Here is a 19,095-nt window from a genome sequence, read left to right as displayed (position 1 = left end):
TTAGCTTCAGCTGACAGAAGAAAAGAAGAAAGGGACAGGCACGTTGTCTGGTCTAAGTTGAAGATGAAAACTGAAAAGCATACTCTCTTCTTGTTTTTTTAATATATATATATATATATATATATATATATATATATATATATATATATATATAACAAAATTGGTGTAAAAGTACGACTTTGCCCTTAAAAATCTAGTCACATATATGACAAGTGATATTTTTAACGGAACCGTCACAAATTTTGGACGGAAGTATCACACTGATGTCAAAATATGTCTTTGGGTATCACATTGATACTTTTGAGAGTTCGGGTATCAAATTGGCCTTGGCAGCATAGTTTGGGGACGGTGACTGAATTTTTCTCAAATTAAAAATATGAAATTCAGGGTCTGATACTTTTAGCTTTTTTTGGCAAATGCTGAGGTAGAAAAGCATATGTCTCCTTTACCATAGTTCAAATTTAACAACTTGTATTGCCTAGGTGAGCCATGTTATTTGAACAATGCTAGTAGTAGTGACTTTGGTAGGTGTACAGGTCCTGAGAGTGACCAAAATACTTTAACTCATTATGGGCTGTGTAGCTATATAAAGATAGGGAGAGACTCTAATGAGAATCTCTACAATGAGGACGTCATGAGAACTTTCTAATCAACTGTTGTGAGATCTATTTTTTTATTACATTTCAGCAAATCAACTATTAGATGTTTAAGTATGCATGAGTAGATCACTTCTGAAAAATTTCTTCCAAATTGTTAATCGTTAAGGTACCAAACTAGATCAAATCAAATGAACGAACCAAATATGTCAAACTTGAACATTTCATGTTCCTAACTGATAAATCACGAATAAAAAATGTCTTAACGATTTTCAATTTGGTTGAAAATTTGTAAAAATAATCTACTCATGAATATTTAAATATCTAACGGTTGATTTACCGAAATGTGAAAAAAAGTGGGTCCCACATTAAGAAGTTCTCACTTTAATGGTCCTCGTTAGACGCTCACTCATACAAAATAATCTCTTTTTGAAACCTAGTGCATCCCAACTTTTATACATCTTGATAATGAATATATTTTTGTTTCCTTATATGGCCGAAAAGTTGAATCTAACATATCACACATGTGTCATTGTTATTTTATTATTCATTTCCTCTAAGTTTATTGCAGTTGAGTCAACTCTATCAAACTTTTGTACTGTTGGGAGAGAAGAAGACGGCCCGAACATGAGGCGAGGCCCAAGAGGCAGCTGACTCAGACCCAATATGTTATATATATATATATATATATATACGGAGCCGTTCGAGAGCGGACGTCCGCAACCCAGAAAAAGTGCGGACGTCGCTGCTCCGGCCTTGATCGAGCGGCGACGGCGCGGCGCAGCTTGCCGGAGGGAGGCCAGGGGTCGTGCGGAGGGGTATGCGGTCGGGTGGAGTCGCCGGCGACGGGTTTTGCGGTGCTGCACAGAACCTGCAGTTGCAGGTGAGGTGGCTGCCCAGAAACCGGCAAGCCCGACCTCCTCCGACCTCGAACGATGCCCAGAATGGTCTGGGACGCCTCCGGCCTCCCTCCTGGAAGCCCCGCGCTGCCGTCGCCGCCTGGAAGCCGCCTGCTCCGTCGACGTCCGTATTTTAGCAACAGTGCGGACGTCCGCCCTTGATCGGGCCTGTATATATATATATATATATATATAGGATAAAGAAAATATATACATTCTATGTAGCAATACAATTACCCCAAGGTTAAAGAAAAGTAACCTCGGGAAACCCTAAGGCCTACTCTGGTTGCAATTTTGTTCTCGTCCGACAGCGCCCGGACGTCGGGGCTGGCCTTCGGCTCACCACTGTCATGGGGTTTGCTGCCAGACGGGAGATCTACTGCCCAAAGGACTGTCGGAGGGATTTGCTTGGGTTTTGTCAGAAAGTTCGGCTGGGATGGTGGTGAAGGCAGTGATCGTGCTTTACGGTCCAGTAGGCGATCCCTGCTGCTGGGTTCTTGGATCGACGGTGCCATGGATCTCGATCGATGGCGGTGTGGGGATGCGAGGCCTGGATCAGGGATGGGTTTTCTGTGCTAATGCAAGTCGCAGCGACGTGGCTCGGGATGAGATGGTGTCGCGACGCGGGTCGAACAGAACTCGGCCAAACGGTGATGTACGACGGAGTGATGGGAGGAGAAGGTGGACTGGCCCGAACCAGAATGATGGGCCTGGAACAATTTTCCTTGGTGGACTACCCTATTGGGCAGCAAACTGTTGGACTGGGGTTCTGCCCTAGTTGATTGCTATTTTGGGCTAGGGTTTAGGCCCTTGGCCCAACCCTATGTTTTTAGCTTTTGTCTAATTACAATAATGTTTCCTTGTATTAGGAACCTAGATCTCTAGCGACTCCAGTGTAGTAGCAATGGATGATCTCAGCTACCTCTACGTATTTGATTGTATAATGAGTATGTCTATTTATATGTACCACTGTGGGTACTACCACTATCTTTTTATCTGTCTATGTCCTTAAATGGCAGCGAAAGGGTATGTAACGACCTATTTTGACTTGTGATGAATATATTATTTCGCCCCCGGAGCTTGACTCAAAAAAAAAAAAAAAAAAAAAAGGTTAAAGAAAAGAAAAGCAAATCTCTCATTTTTATCGACCATTCCAACTTTATTGGATTAATTTCAGTTTACCCCCTGAGGTTTGGGGGTGTCATCATTTCACCCCCTCTACTCTGAATTTTGAATTTTTACCCCCAAGCTTTCCAATTTTAGTCTTCCTTGTCCAATGTCTGGGTTGGACGTTAAGTCTGACGAAGGACCCCACTCTCAGGGCTAAAATTGTCATTTCGCACAAAAAAAACACCCAAAAAAAAAATTCATTCTTCTTCTTCTTCCTCCTCCGATCCCCAGAGCTTCCTCAACCTTGCAAAAGTGCAAAACCCAATCCCAGAAAACCCATTACCGCCCAGCCAAAACACACTTAATACGTGTTTCACAGCACACACCCATCACCTGTCCTGACAAAAATCACCACAAGCTCGCATCGCGGGAGAAGGAGAAGAAAACCCAGGCGGCGTGGCGTCGGGTCGTGGTCGGAGAGGATTGAAGGGAGGCTGAGGGCGGTTGGGTCGGCGAATTCGGACCATGGCCTGTGCGCGGCCATTGCCAATTGGCAGGCTTCCTTGAATCGGGTCAAAGACAGAAGGAATGCAGTACCAGCCTGCGTGAAATTCTTAAGCAATTCCTCGTGTTGCGTGAACTTCTTCTGAAACTCATCAAACCTCTTCTTGACCGCATCGGGAGTGAAGCGCTCGTTGTCGTCGTCACTATCCGAATCGGTGGGCTCTTCATAGGAATTGAGATCCCCAGTGGCCTTGAACTTCTCCTTCTCAAGCTTCTCTATCAATGGTGTGACACGCATGTAGTCCTCCTCTATCTTCTTTGTCATTGTGAAGATTTCCGAACTCTGTGAATTGGGCAATCTGAAAGAGGCCGTGGAAATGGTGTGCGGGTCTGAAAGCTCCGACCTTGAGTTGGTGGCTTACTGCTCCGTGTTGGAGCTCTGTGCCAGAACTAAGTCACTGAAAGATGGGAAGAGGGTTCACTCTATTCTTTGTGACCATGGAGTAGGTGTTGATGGGTATGTGGGTGAAAAGCTTGTGTTCATGTATGTGCATCGTGGGTGGGGATTTAAGAGAAGCGAGGCGGATTTTCGATGAATTATTGGATGCGAAAGTGTTTCTATGGAACATTTTGATCAATGAGTATGCGAAGATTCGTAACTTTAGAGAAGGTGTGTACTTATTTGGGAAGATGCAGGAGTTGGGTATCCAACCAAATTCGTATACGTTTTCTTGCATTTTGAAGTGTTTTGCTGCTCTTGGGTGTGTTAAGGAAGGTGAGTGGGTTCATGGGTATGTGTGTAAGCTGGGTTTTAGCTCTGATAATACTGTGGTGAATTCTCTGATGGCTTTCTGTTTCAAGAATAGAAGAGTTGAAAGTGCACGGAAGGTGTTTGATGAATTGCATGACAGAGATGTTATATCGTGGAATTCAATGACATCGGGTTAACCCCTAAAGAGGGTTTAGTTTCTGTTTTTGTTTTTTTTTTTTTTTTGTCTTGAAATGATAATTTTAGCCCTGAGAGTGGGCCTCATTATCAGACTTAACGTCCAGATTGGATGGAGAATCTCACATTGGACATGGAAGACTAAAATTAGAAAGTTTAGGGGGTAAAAATTCAAAATTAAAAGTAGAGGGGGTGAAATGATGACACCCCCAAACCTCAGGGGGGTAAACTGAAATTAATCCATTTAACTTTTAGTGTAGATCATAATTTGAGTATCTTCAACAACGCAAACTATATTTAAGTTAAAATAACTATAGGTTTAATAATTTTTCTCCAGCAATATTAGTTATTTCAAATGTTTTCTCAAACCAAAATATAGCTATAGGTTTAATAATTTTTCTCCATTTTTTTTTTTAAAAAACTTTTCCCTGACCTAGCTCTGCTAGGGTTTGCTCGACGACTGCCGTCTTCGATAAATCTTCATCACCATGATCAATGACTAGGTGGGTGGGGCTCTGTTTCCTTCTCTTTTCTGGTTGGTGTTTGGCTCCAATTTTGTTGCAGCTGGTCAATAGTCTCTTTTATGCGCGGGCGTGCCAGCACCGTTCGGGTGCGGTCGTCGGGGGTGTCCCTTGACCTGACTTCTATCAAGCGATTGTAGACGAGGAGAGCACCAACCTCGTCGTTGGATTCTTTATGCCTCGTGGCGAGGACTTTTGCTGAGCTTCTTGAAAATCACAATCGATACTCGATGTTGTAGATCGAGCAGAGCGAGAACCACTGGGAAGTAGAGAGAACTTGCTAAAGCGTGACTTTAGCTTGGCTGGGTTGCTAGGGCGTTACCCTTGCTTGGCTGGTTTTGTAACCGTTGTGGTCGCGGCACTACCGTCGGCTCCCGAGGAGACTAGGACCGAAGCACGTTGACAGAGGGTTTGGTGGCACTGAAAGTCGGCTTCTGAGAAGACTAGGACTAGGAGTGTGATCACCGATAAGAGAAAGAGAAGGAGAGGAGTTGCTCTTAGAGAGGTTGTTCTAGAGAGAACTTAGATCATCTTAGAGATGTTGTTGAATTGTGTTGTTGTTTTTGTCTTCTTTTGGCCGCGGCACTACCGTCGGCTCCCGAGGAGACTAGGACCGAAGTACGTTGACAAAGGGTTTGGTGGCACTGAAAGTCGGCTTCTGAGAAGACTAGGACTAGGAGTGTGATCACCGATAAGAGAAAGAGAAGGAGAGGAGTTGCTCTTAGAGAGGTTGCTCTAGAGAGAACTTAGATCATCTTAGAGATGTTGTTGAATTGTGTTGTTGTTTTTGTCTTCTTTTGGTCCCGACACTACCGTCGGCTCCCGAGGAGACTAGGACCGAACTATGTTGACAGAGGGTTTGGTGGCACTGAAAGTCGGCTTCTGAGAAGACTAGGACTAGGAGTGTGATCACCGATAAGAGAAAGAGAAGGAGAGGAGTTGCTCTTAGAGAGGTTGCTCTAGAGAGAACTTAGATCATCTTAGAGATATTTGTTGAATTGTGTTGTTGTTTCTTGATACTTGTTGTAGCCTCTATATATAGGCTACCAAGCAACACTATTTGGCCTTAAACAACTCATAATGGGTTAGGTTTTAGCACTTAAACATTAATGGAATGTTAGGTTTGAATACTTAAACATTTAATGGAATTTGTTAGGTTTAAGTCATTTTCTGCTCCCTTATCCTTCAATTTTTATCTCCACTAAGAACTCAGATTCAACCTTCGATTTCTTCATATGAAATGATCCACCATGAATGTACATTATTGTGGTAAAATTTCAGAATTTATTTCCATGTGGTTGGGCCGGAAATGCTGCTGGACCTCTTACAGGTCCAGTTTTCCAGTTTTGCTTATGCAGAAAATTGGATTGATTGTTTGAAGGCCTTCCACTCAAAACTAGCTCTGGCACTCTTCATAAGAAATGATCCTTGGGCTGTCTAGAATGGATCTACAGAGTTTCAGCTCATTTAGAGTTCATTTGGTCAGGCGGCCGCTCCTTCTGTTTAGCTCGGTTTCTCCTAGCCGAAGTACGAAAATGTGCTAAAGTTGACTTTTCATGCTTCCATGCTTCCATAGTAGGCTTTATTTAGCCTCTAAATATATATTTCGAACTTGTCGACAATATATAGCTTGAGCCACTAACATTGGCTCAATTTCTCCAACACGTGCCTTGTCAGGCCAAAATGCTCATTTTGGGTACAAACATTGCCCCCCAGACCTCGAAGTCAAAGGTCTTCGTCTTGACTAAAGAGGTCTTGAATCAGCACTGCTCTTATAAATGTTGTTGCTCCAAAAGCCACTGGTATAGGCTTGACTGATTCCATATAGGCCTCTAAATAGGCCATAAAGCTTGAATGCCACAATCTGGATTGCCTTTATCTTGAACTGACGCATCCTTTGCCAACTTTATTGCCCCCCATGGATCTGGCGAAACTTGGGCAGGTTGTAGGAGATCAGAACTTTAGCGTGCCCCCCATGTCTTATGCGAAGAAACTGTCTACGACTCCTCCGAGTCCCAGACATTGGGAAAGTATTTCTTCAAGTATCTGCCATTGATAGGGTTATGATGGACAACTCCATCCAGGTCCTTGAGATGAAAATCTCATTTCTCTAAGATTTTATAAATGAAAAGCTCCAGATATTTCTTCGCTAACCACTTCTAATGTTGCGACTCGATCATAGGCCTCTTTCTCCACTAAGTACGAAGATAACCTATCGTACAAGGAGTGGAAGGCCTCTACCCCTTCCTCTGGAAGGTCGTAATCCATTAATTATCCATTGCGTGGGGCACAGCATGGCCGGGCCTCGCTAGGTCTTCTTTTGCAAGCGTGAGCCCCCACTGTGCCAACTCAGAAGCCGTCACCCCTGTGGGGCGGCCCTTGTTGTCGATGTTACTGACTTGCAATGGAGTAATTGGCTCAAAATAGTACCTGACATCTACGTAATTCGCGGAAACAGGGAAAGGGCGAGGGTCTGCTTTAATTATCTCAGCCTTATCTGTCACCCTGTTCCACATGATCAACTCTTGGTGGAGTGTTGACGGAACACAATAGCTCTGATGAATCCAATCTCTTCCCAGGATGGCACTGTAGGCCGCGTAACAATCCGTAACGAAGAACGCATAAACGCCTTCCGCGGGACCCACCTTGATTTTTAGGAACAGTAAACCTAACGTCTTGGTTACTGTGCCCGCGAAGTTCTTGAATGTGAGAGAGGTAGACTGGATCTTCTCCTTCTTGATTCCCAAAAGCTGCATGGTCCTTGTAGTAATGACATTCACAGCCGCGCCGGTATCAACCATTATCTTGCTGACCTTAGTCCCATTAATTTCCACTGTAATATACAAAGGTCGCATGTGTTGCACCATGGCGGGCGTGGGTCTTGTGAAGCTCATGAAGAAACCCTTGCTGTTAGCATCTTCAGTCTCAAGGAACACTGCTTTTTCCACCGGTGTTGTTGCGGCTGAAGTGATCTGCAACTGCTGTTCTTCAATCGCGTTAGTTTCTACGCATTCCTGCGCAGCGACTGGTAAGGCATACTTAGCAGGGAGCACATAAACCATATTGCAAGAGGTATCCACCATTTCTGTTTCGTCCATGTCATCATCAAGATTGAGCTTGGGTTCATCTACTGGGATATCGGCGTTGAACCTTTTAACCATGAAAGCAACCAATGATTCCCCTGCGGGGTTTACCGCCTTGGCTTGTTCGTGCTCCTGTACCATGGGAACCTGGTTCAGTGACTCTGAAATTTGTTTTGCCGCTGGCACTTCCTCTGGGAGAGCGACCACCAAGCTTTGAACTTTCTTACGCCTCCACTGCACAGTTGCGGACCTATTGTCTTTGCCCCCCAGCCTGTCAAATATTGAAGGCTCGCTATCTCTTCCTTCGAGTGATATTCTCCGCCAAACGCTAGGTTTGCGGGTTGGTGGCGATTCTCGCTTCGCGGGAGCTAGGGACTTCTCCTGACTTTCCTTCTGGCGAGCGCTGGTTTTTGAAGCCCGTTGCGACATCTTAGGAAGCTGCTGGAGAACCCGCGGGGCGATGAACCTTTTGGAGGTCAGTGCCTCCACCTGTCTCTGGTATTCTTCTGGAGATCTCACCAACTGCAATGGTTTAATCAACCCCTGATCCAGCGCTTCCAAGGTTCGCTTTGCTTCTCCAAACCTCCGCTGGAGTTTTCTCTTCCTTGAAGAGCTCATTTCCACTGCCTTGCCCTTCTTCTGGGTATACCATCTCCCTTCCTTGATAGTGGACGTCGGCACCGGAGGAATATACGGTCTGGTCATAACGTCTGACCGCTCGTTTGCTCTTTCTTCTTCCCTCGCAACCTTCAATTTCTTGAACAAATTAGAGTCCCTTGGATAAGAAGTTCCTGACCCAGCGTGCATTCTCGGACTACCTGGTTGGAAGCTTTTAGAATGTGCTGGTAACTTTATTGGTGGTAAAGTACCAAAGCGAACGGTCTGTTCTTCCTCTTCGTGCAACGCCTGGATATCACATTCCTCCTTGCACTTTGAACATAGCACGACAGGTGGGGCCGGCTTTGATCTCCGCTTCACGGACTGCTCCATCACCTTTTCTAAGCCCCCAGTGGTACGATTTGGGCTCAGCCTCTGTTGATCCTTTGTGTCCCAAACTACGTCAACCATGTTGACTCCAGTGTCTGGGAAAAGATCCAAATCTACCAGCGTCGCAGCTGTTGCTGGTGCTTCAACCTATAAGCTACCATTATTCAACCAGATCTGAATCTGATCCTTCAACTTGACACAGTCGGCTGTGTTGTGATTCCACAAATTGTGGAGCTTACAATATTTTTTCCCCCTTAATTGCTCTGGTTTGGGGAATTGTCCGAAGTCGGTCTTCACCATCTTCGCAGCGATCATCTCATCTAGGATCTCATGAGCTTTATTCGCATTATAAGTGTAACTTACGAATTCAGGTTTGGTGAAGACCACCGACTTGAGTTTCATTGGCTCTTTACACAGCTTCAGCTGCTTTAGCGTTGACGCCTTCTTCCCAGTGAGCTCGAGCGCTGCTACCTCGTCCTCTTTGGACTCTTCAGCCTATGCCAGGCCGGATTCCTCACACCTATAGTAAGGATCATAGGAACTTGATTGATGGCTGAGCGCAGCCACTGTTCTATGCTTCCCAGGCATGTATGTTCCCTTCGAGGCGTTTTTCATAGCGTCCATCTCCCTGAGCAAGTGCTCGAAACTTCCTACTTCTGTGATAAGTTCCCCCATGGAATTGAACTTGCTTCCATGCTGTTTTTTGCGTTGGCGGGGCTCTAAGCCTTTGATTGCCAACTTCACCAGTTCTTTCTCCGGCAGAATCACGTTCAACTTTCCTTTCTGGATCTGAAAGCGTTGAAGGTACATGACAGCGGATTCAGTTGGCTGCTGAGCCATCTGAGTGAGTGAAGCCAGATCTACTTCCGGCTCGATAGTCCCAAAGGTTTCTTTAAACAACTTTTCCATCGCGGGCCAACTCGCAACAGATCCTGGTTGCAGCTTAGTGAACCAAGTGAAGGCAGACCCCGATAAAGAAGTAGCGAAGATGTTACACTTCAAATTGTCGTCGTTCTGGTACTGGCCACACTGTACTCGAAACCTAACCAAATGGGCCGCGACATTTTCGACTTCCTCTCCCGAGAAAGTAGAGAACGTAATGTTCTTATATCCCCTAGGATAAGGTGTCTGTGTAATATGCGGTGGGAAGGGCCCCTGGTAGGCCTCCTCCAAGTTAGGCCTCTGGTTCGCGGCCCTAATCATCTCCTCTACCTCTTCTCGTCGCACATAACCTGGGCCAGGAGGAGGAGGTGCAGCCACCGTCTGATGGGCCGTTTGCACAGGAGGCACCGCGTGGCTAGTAGTTGCTGTTCCATCTTCCAGGCGAACGACCCGAGGAATACTGGGTTGTTGAAGAGTAATCGCTGGTGTGGACACATCCTTGGCCAAAGCAGTGATTTTGATTGGAGTGCCCGTCTGATCAATCCCATAGTAATTCCCTGGGAGCTCTTGGTACACATTCTCTGCCCCATCGCTATCATACTAAGCAAAAACAACAGGATCAGCCAGGGTACCGTCACCGAACTTCAGAGTTTTGCTCTTTTGCCCAATCGATGGTGTTGCTTTGTCTTTGCCACCAATCAACAACGCTTTGTCCTTGGTTTTGGTAGACATTGCGGTGGCATCTGCAGAGGGTGTGGCAATACTGCTGATAGCCTTCTCGCGGGCATTAGGCGGAATGTACTTACCGGATGCAGAGAGTTGGTCAAGGGAACCGAGGATGGCGTTGGGATCTCCCAATGCTTTATTCAGAACCTCCTTGGCATGTCCCAATTCAGCTTGCTGCATGGCAACTTGGGTCGCGAGATTGGACCCCTCTTTGCGCACTGCCGCGATGTCAGCTGCAGTATCTTTGCTTTGTGTGTTAAAGGTGTTAACAGCACTCAGAAGCTCCTTATATTGCATGAGATTCGTGTCAGCAATCTTATCTGCGTGAATCCTGGCTTCATTGGCAAGATTTTGTGCATGCTCCTCAGCCTTCTGGGCATTCTCGTTCATTCGTCGATCGAAATCGCGAAGCCGCTGCTCAGTCCTCGCAATTGACGTGGCCAGGTGCCTCCTATAGTTGTCGCTGTTGACCGTAAGGATGCGGAGTCGTTCATCGATGCTAGCATCCTCTGGGATGACGAGGGGGGTGAACTCATTGCTCTCAATTGTTTCGCTAACCGCAGCAACTACTGTGGTAACGGGGACATTGGCCACCTTGCTAGTAACAGAATTCTTGCCCTCAGTAGCGGGCTGTTGACTTTCTCCTCTTTCGGTCGTCATCTCTGTTGATGGCGTGTGGAGAAAAAATCTTTGAATTACTAATTCTTCCGAAAGACCACGACAGTCTGCACGCGAGTGCGGTCTGTAACTGGAGGTCTTGTGTTTCGGGCAATTAACGTAAACCTTTTGATAAGGGTTTGCGCTTGACTTCCCAATGGCTTCTGGATGTCTGAATTGAAAAAGTAGCTGAATTCAGTAAAACATTATGAATCAAGGTTTAGACATGCGGCCCAAGTATAGTCGCCTAGACACAAATTTTCTTTCAAATCCTTTGGGAAACCTTACTGAAATGGCCAGGTGGGGGAGGGCGAACAAGAGAGGCAGAATCTATTTTGGCATGAGCTACTCCCACTTAGTGGTTTAGGCCCATTTGCACGCACTTCTGGATTCAAGAACCTATCATGAACGTTGTCCCCTTTCTAGACACCATTTCACATAGGCTATACTTACTAAGATGAGAAAGATCATAAGTGTGAAGACAGTTCAACAAGTGTTAATAAAAACCGCCCTTAACCTTAAGGGACCTTAACTAGGCACCAATAAGGAGTTTAGGTCAATATTAACAAAAGAGACTTCACCTATTCCGTTATGATTCACAACCCCTTACTAACCTCAACTTCTTAATGCGTTACCAGTCCCACTGGGCGTGCCAAAATGTTTGTTTTGAAGCCCGGTGGTTGAATGTGCTTCAAGAGAAAAACTTCTGATGTAGTCCCACCGGGTGTGCCAAAATATTTGTTTTGAAGCCCGGTGGTTGAATGTGCTTCAAGAGAAAAACTTCTGATGTTGTCCCACTGGGCGTGCCAAAATGTTTGTTTTGAAGCCCGGTGGTTGAATGTGCTTCAAGAGAAAAGACTCTTCTGATGTTGTCCCACCGGGTGTGCCAAAATGTTTGGCTCCAATTTTGTTGCAGCTGGTCAATAGTCTCTTTTATGCGCGGGCGTGCCAGCACCGTTCGGGTGCGGTCGTCGGGGGTGTCCCTTGACCTGACTTCTATCAAGCGATTGTAGACGAGGAGAGCACCAACCTCGTCGTGGGATTCTTTATGCCTCGTGGCGAGGACTTTTGCTGAGCTTCTTGAAAATCACAATCAATACTCGATGTTGTAGATCGAGCAGAGCGAGAACCTGTGAGCCCCCGAAAATTTTGTTTAATTTTTAGAATGTAATTTTTCGCCAATAAGATTTTCGCAAGGTGATTTAAGTGAAGAAATCGATTTTGGAAATTGTTTTGGTGTCGAGACCACCTACTGGGCCGACAATTTAAGTTTGGGCCAAAGTCCTTTCATTTGGGCCTGGAAGGTACTAAAATTCATTGCAGCAAAAAGATCGCCGAAGCAAATTTGAAAGGAGAACATTTTAACTTTGTACTTTTTCTTGTTATTTTAATTTGTCGCATAACGTATGAAATTACGTATTCGTAAGGTACGAATGTATTCGAGATTAGATTAAGATTATGAGGCCATTAAAAAGATTAAGAAATTAGAGAAAATCCAATTTGGGTCTAGAAAAGTATTTTTAAAGTATTGAGGCTTAGGACAAGCCCGGAAAATTTTCCTGAAAGGATTCGGTGAAGTGTCGGAGAAATAAGGATGTTTGGTGATGTATTTTCGGAGTGGGCTTGAGAAAATTAAAAGGAAAATGAAATAGTAGCAGCCCAAGCCCATTGGCCCAAAAGGAGGGGCAGATTCGACTTTTCACAATTAAATTTGGGAGAGGTATTTAAGGAACACATCCCTCTCAAACCCTAGCCACTTCCCTCATTTTCTCCATCAGCTTTCTCTCTCTACCGAGAGCTTCTCTCTCTACCCGGTCGCCGGAAATCGCCGCCGCCGCCGCACCGCCGCCGGTCGCCGCCGTCGCCGGAATCCGGATTTCAACCAAAATTTCCAGATTTTCTCCTCTTCCTTCCCTCTTTCCATTTCTCCAACCAAAATCATGAAATTTAGCCATTTAATCCCCCAAAAACCCTAGAACCCGAAGCTAAAATTGGGGCTTTTGTGATTTCTTCTTTCCAAGCTCAAATCAAGGTATTTTCCATCCTAATCTAGCCTCTATTCCTTCGATCTATACATCTTTCTTACCAAATTCGAGTTTTTGATTTCCATTTTTGATTTTTGGTGCATGAACCCGATTTCTCCTTAAACCATGAAGCTAGGCTATGGGTTTGACAAGGATTTGTGGTAAGGATCTATCCATGCAACCTTGTTTCGCAATTTTTGGTTGTGGTATTGATGATGGACGGATTTGTAGGTGAAGAAGGCCATGGAGGAAGCTTAGGCCGTGAGTTTTGAAGAAGAAAGGGTAAGGAATGGGTTTTGGACAAACCCTAGAATTTTTGGAATTTATTTGGTTGATTTTGATTTTGTTGAGATATTGTTGTTGTTGGAAAAATTGTGAAAAATAGAGTTTTGAAGAGAGTTTAATTAGTAGGATTTTATTGATCTAATTTTCAAAGGATTGGAAATTGGTGTTGAAGATTTGGTGATTGTTGTTGTGTTATTTTGGCCAAAAGAAAAAGAAAAGGAAGAAGAAAAGAAATGGCTTTATTTTTGGAAGAAAATAAAGAAAATGAAGAAAAGAGTAAAAGTTGAATTAAATGAGTTTTACCTTGGTAAAGTGGTAAAAAGTGAAGAAGGTGAAAGTAAAGGTAAATTCGGTAAAAAGGAGGTAAAAGGTAAAAGTGAAAGTGTGGAGGTGAAAATCACAGTAAAAGTGAAAAGGTGAAAAAGGAAGAGTAAATGGGTAAAAGTAAGAGTAAAACATTATTTATAATTATTTACTTATTTATTTTTGATAAATAAGAAATAATGGTAAATAAGGGAATACTTGGTCAAAAGTCAGAAGTCAAAGTCAACGGTCAAAAGTCAACTCCGAGAGTTGACCAGGGTTGACCGACCTCGTAAAACGTGAGAAATCGACTCGACTTCACTCGGATTGACGATAGTTTAGCGGAGCGATAAGGACGTTTTTCCTTTTCAAGAAAGAAGTTAGTTTCCCAAATTGGTAAAGGTTAAATGAAGTAATTAATGGCTTCATTGAAATAAAAAGGAATATTTAAAGTTGATCATGATGTTTACCTGAATAATTACTTACAAACTAAGTAATGGTTTAGGAAACACGATCGTTAAGGAAGCTTAAGCGGAAAGCACCAGAGTGTGGAATACGCCGGCATTTCCAGGTAGGGTGAGCTGTCCCTTCCTTGTTAGAGGCTTTTCGTTATATGTGGAATGCTCTAGTATAATATTATGTTGCCTGCAAGTACGTTTTTGGTTGTTCATTAGTCGATGCCTCGTGATACATGTGTTTTCAGAACTGATAATTGCAAATTGTGAAAACCGAGGCTAGACTTGCATGTTGAGATACTGTACCCTTGTATGTGTGTACTTGTGACCTGAAAGTGAATGGGACCTAGACGCGTAGATTCCTAGGGATCCCACGGTGTCGATAACCGTGAACATCCGGAGGGGGCCGTGCTCCTATGTTTGTCGAGAAAAAGTGAGTATAGACAGTGAACCAGTCATAGGAGACTCAGGGCCAGGAAATGGACACTTTCGCTACTTGTAGTCGGAAGTACTACAGAGTAGTTGGCCGGTTCTCGTACTCAGGACGAACCAGGTCGGTCACAGATTTATTTTACTTTAGCCGGCAGGTAAGTATCTCGGAGCTCCAAGTGTGTGAAGCATACTGCACATGTTTTATGAAAGAAAACAAATGTTTGTGGTTGCCACTTTTCTTAAAGCATTTTTCGATAAACGTGCACAATATTATGTAGTAAATATTTTCAAGTATATTATTTTTCAAACCTAGCATGGTTGGGTCGGCCCCTACTGGGCATGCGAGGACGAAAGCTCACCCCTACTATAGTGTGCAGGTTTTGAGCATGTGGTCGGGAAGCGTACAGGGGAGGCACATGGCACGGCTTGACGCATTTCACTTTAGTTTTATCAAAAGAAGGTTTTGGTCCTTAATCGGATTTTGTAGTAGCTTGTTTATTTACTTTTTATTTATTTCCTGCTCGTTTACAAAAATTCCGGGAGACCCGTAACCCTGGGGCGCGTCTCCCATACTTGTCGTTACTTAGAGATCAATTTTATTTTCCAAATTGGGCTCCGATCGCAAGCCCAAAACTCTTAGCCCATTTCGAATTCCGCTTTTGAAAATGTGTTGTTAGGTTGCTAGAATGATTTGTCCAAGAAAGTGTTTTGTAAACCAACAACCTAAACTCAAAAGGCCTTGCGGTTTCGGGTTGATGAGCTATCGAGATGCCATTCGTGACATCTTGATTCCTCATTGGCTCGGAGTCGCGGCGCTGTGGGACCCCCTCTCGGGTCACCACAGAACCACTGGGAAGTAGAGAGAACTTGCTAAAGCGTGACTTTAGCTTGACTGGGTTGCTAGGGCGTTACCCTTGCTTGGCTGGTTCTGTAACCGTTGTGGTCGCGGCACTACCGTCGGCTCCCGAGGAGACTAGGACCGAAGCACGTTGACAGAGGGTTTGGTGGCACTGAAAGTCGGCTTCTGAGAAGACTAGGACTAGGAGTGTGATCACCGATAAGAGAAAGAGAAGGAGAGGAGTTGCTCTTAGAGAGGTTGCTCTAGAGAGAACTTAGATCATCTTAGAGATGTTGTTGAATTGTGTTGTTGTTTTTGTCTTCTTTTGGTCGCGGCACTACCGTCGGCTCCCAAGGAGACTAGGACCGAAGTACGTTGACAGAGGGTTTGGTGGCACTGAAAGTCGGCTTCTGAGAAGACTAGGACTAGGAGTGTGATCACCGATAAGAGAAAGAGAATGAGAGGAGTTGCTCTTAGAGAGGTTGCTCTAGAGAGAACTTAGATTATCTTAGAGATGTTTGTTGAATTGTGTTGTTGTTTCTTGATACTTGTTGTAGCCTCTATATATAGGCTACCAAGCAACACTATTTGGCCTTAAACAACTCATAATGGGTTAGGTTTTAGCACTTAAACATTAATGGAATGTTAGGTTTGAATACTTAAACACTTAATGGAATTTGTTAGGTTTAAGTCATTTTCTGCTCCCTTATCCTTCAATTTTTATCTCCACTAAGAACTCAGATTCAACCTTCGATTTCTTCATATGAAATGATCCACCATGAATGTAGATTATTGTGGTAAAATTTCAGAATTTATTTCCATGTGGTTGGGCCGGAAATGCTGCTGGACCTCTTACAGGTCCAGTTTTCCAGTTTTGCTTCTGCAGAAAATTGGATTGATTGTTTGAAGGCCTTCCACTCAAAACTAGCTCTGGCACTCTTCATAAGAAATGATCCTTGGGCTGTTTAGAATGGATCTGCAGAGTTTCAGCTCATTTAGAGTTCATTTGGTCAGGCGGCCGCTCCTTCTGTTTAGCTCGGTTTCTCCTAGCCGAAGTAGGAAAATGTGTTAAAGTTGACTTTTCATGCTTCCATGCTTCAATAGTAGGCTTTATTTAGCCTCTAAATATATATTTCGAACTTGTCGACAATATATAGCTTGAGCCACTAACATTGGCTCAATTTCTCCAACACGTGCCTTGTCAGACCAAAATGCTCATTTTGGGTACAAACAGTTGGCTTGTGGGTAGAGGCGGCGATGTTTTTCTTCGGCGTGTTTCCCTATCTCTTGGCTTCTGCCTTTTCTTTGTTCTCACCGGTGATCTGATCACTGGGCATGTAATGTCTCCGACGTCGCCTCGTGTTCGTTCTGTCTTCTCTTAGAGACAGTTCGGTGGTGGATCACTTTGTTCTTGGAAGTGAGATGGGATAGGATGGGATCGTGTTGACAGCAGGTCTTTGATTTTGATATCGGGATCGAGTCAAAGTGTTGGTGCCGTGAAGCCGGCACTTGCGGCATGAGTGCAGCAGTCTGATAGAGGTGGGTCAGATTTGCTTTTTGGCTTCCGGGTTGACAGCTTGTTGGAACAGAACGGTGACGGTCTTGGTCTGGTTTCTTCTGGTGACGATGGTGGCAATGGCTGCGGTGCTGGTGAAGGTGTGACTAGCTACAATAGGCTGGCAGAGGGTGTCGTCCTCCGTAGGGCAGAGTCGGAGACTGTGTTCGTAACAGCGACAATTTGGTCAGCGGCGTGGTGGACTGCATGGAAACTAAGGATTCTAGGGTTTCCTATTCAGTTGATGGCTTGGAGTGTTTGGGCCATTTGGGCCTCGAACTGGACTGTGGGCCTCATTCTTGGGCTTGGATTGGGGCCACATTTTTACATCTTAACCGTTCAGTTTTTAGGTCCTAATGTATATATCACCTCTGCAAAATTTCAGCCAATTTGATGATCGTTAAGGCATCCAAAACTGCAATTTACCATTATAAATACGAACGGTTCCGGTTCGACAGATTCGGTCCGTTCGTGTAAAATGCAGTTTTGGATGCCTTAACGATCACCAAATTGGCTGAAATTTTGTAGAGGTGATCTATACACTAGGACCTAAAAACTGAACGGTTAAGATGTAAAAATGTGGCCGGAAAGTGGTCGAAAACAGGAAATCCGTACCGAAAATTCGGTACGGACGTCCGCACCTGAGAATAATTATATATATATATATATATATATATATATATATATATATATATATATATTAGATTGGAAATGAAAATGACATTAAAGTGATGATTTGTATTAGATTTTATGAAGATTTGCATGGGCAATTATAGATAATAAAACATGCACCCTACCAAGTAGATGTTATAGACACTAAATTTAGATAAACGGAAATCAAAGACACGTTTCTTTGTAATTTCTTCAAACTGAGTTTATGGAAAGCTACATAGCCTTGTTTCTTCAAATTGGGAGGCCTTGTTGACGCGCATATGCTAAACAAGACCCACTACATCAGAAGTAGTCATGTTTGAATTATTATTAACTTACATCAACCCCACACAACATTCACATGAGAAGAAAAAGGCACAAGTTTGAGTATGAGTGCATTGATACAATAGTGAACCTAGGATTTTAGAATGGGGTAGGCTAAAAAAATTATTTTACCTTCCCCAACCTTTAGCCATGTAAATGATAGCATTACTATAGTAAATGCCGGAAAGACCCCAGTCGTAGCCCCCTGAGCTCCTTATGTTATTATCAGAATTGAATTAGTACGTTTTCCCTTATTGATGTGCCTGAGCTAGTCAATTATTGATCTTCTTCTGGCACCAATTTCTCTTTGTGCGTTGAAGTAGATAGCAGCCACAAGCAGGTCAAGACCATTCTCTTGTGAAAATTGTCTTGTGTTAAAGTTGTCCCGCGATGCCGGAACTCTCACCGTCTACCTTCCTCTGGGTTACTTGAACAACATGAACACATAACGGTGAATCCCCACCACCGATTTGGGAGTTTTATACTCCATAACTTCTCTTCCAAAGGAGACATTAAGTGGTTCCATGAATGTCTGTCACCAACCAGTGGAGATGTTTTCTCAAGTATGGATCACTGGGGCTTGGGAAATCAGGGTTTGTCATAATTAATGTATAAGCAGCACTCATATCTTCATCTCCGATGTCAACGCGAGGCTTAGCAGTAATCACAAAAGGCATGATCTCATGGCCATTAGAAACTTGTTTGCTGCAACTGTAAATTACATCCATTTTCACAGTTGGCGTGAACATGTCCACAACCTCTCCTACCACTCTTCCAAGAGTTAGGGTTTCTATCATCCTAAAGGACTAGCTGGAGTGAATGAATGTAAGAATCATTCCAAACTTGACACCTCCTCTCTTTCTTCTCTTTTCACTATAATGTACATCTAAAGTTTTTGTCTTTAGGTTTTGCAAACTAGTCTTTAATTCAATATTTTTTCTTTGTTATCTTTTGACCCCTTTAAGTAAAATTCCTAGCTATGCCACTATTGTAAGTAATATACTATTTTTATCGAATCGTAAACTGATTGACATATGGACAAAAGATGAGAGAGAAATATAGCTTTTACTTTGCTATACATGATTCATTAGCTAAATATAACTTGCCATTTTAGCTAAAATTAAATTTAACTTAGCTATAGCTAGTCTGTTGAAGTTAAATTTTGCTTCAAAAATAGTTATATATAGCTAAAAATTAGCTATCCTATTAGAGATGCCCTTATATTTAACTCTCACTTACCTAGGTACTCTGTTAGAGATGCTCTTAGCTTATTTTTATAGTTCTAATTTGGAACATCTTTAGCTTAATCTTTTAAAT

The 19,095-nt window shown here is 43.6% G+C and overlaps 1 long non-coding RNA gene and 1 pseudogene across 2 annotated transcripts; one reads left to right on the top strand and one right to left on the bottom strand.

Moving 5' to 3' along the window:
- The first annotated feature begins 12,678 nt into the window (after window positions 1-12,678).
- Window positions 12,679-15,054, top strand: LOC133740191 (uncharacterized). 2 transcript variants are annotated; one of them, XR_009861069.1, is made up of 4 exons: window positions 12,679-12,943; window positions 13,068-13,096; window positions 13,167-13,217; window positions 14,029-15,054. It is a non-coding gene; the product is annotated as an uncharacterized LOC133740191 (long non-coding RNA). The 2 variants fall into 2 exon arrangements; XR_009861068.1 differs by lacking the exon at window positions 14,029-15,054 and adding an exon at window positions 13,591-13,611 and having other exon boundaries at window positions 13,167-13,551.
- A 2,422-nt stretch (window positions 15,055-17,476) lies between these two features.
- Window positions 17,477-18,810, bottom strand: LOC133735201 (CEN-like protein 1; annotated as a pseudogene).
- Between the last annotated feature and the right edge of the window lie 285 nt (window positions 18,811-19,095).

The sequence above is a fragment of the Rosa rugosa genome, chromosome 3, assembly GCF_958449725.1.
Source record: "Rosa rugosa chromosome 3, drRosRugo1.1, whole genome shotgun sequence".
NCBI lineage: Eukaryota > Viridiplantae > Streptophyta > Magnoliopsida > Rosales > Rosaceae > Rosa > Rosa rugosa.
This window is presented reverse-complemented; position numbering and strand designations above follow the sequence as displayed.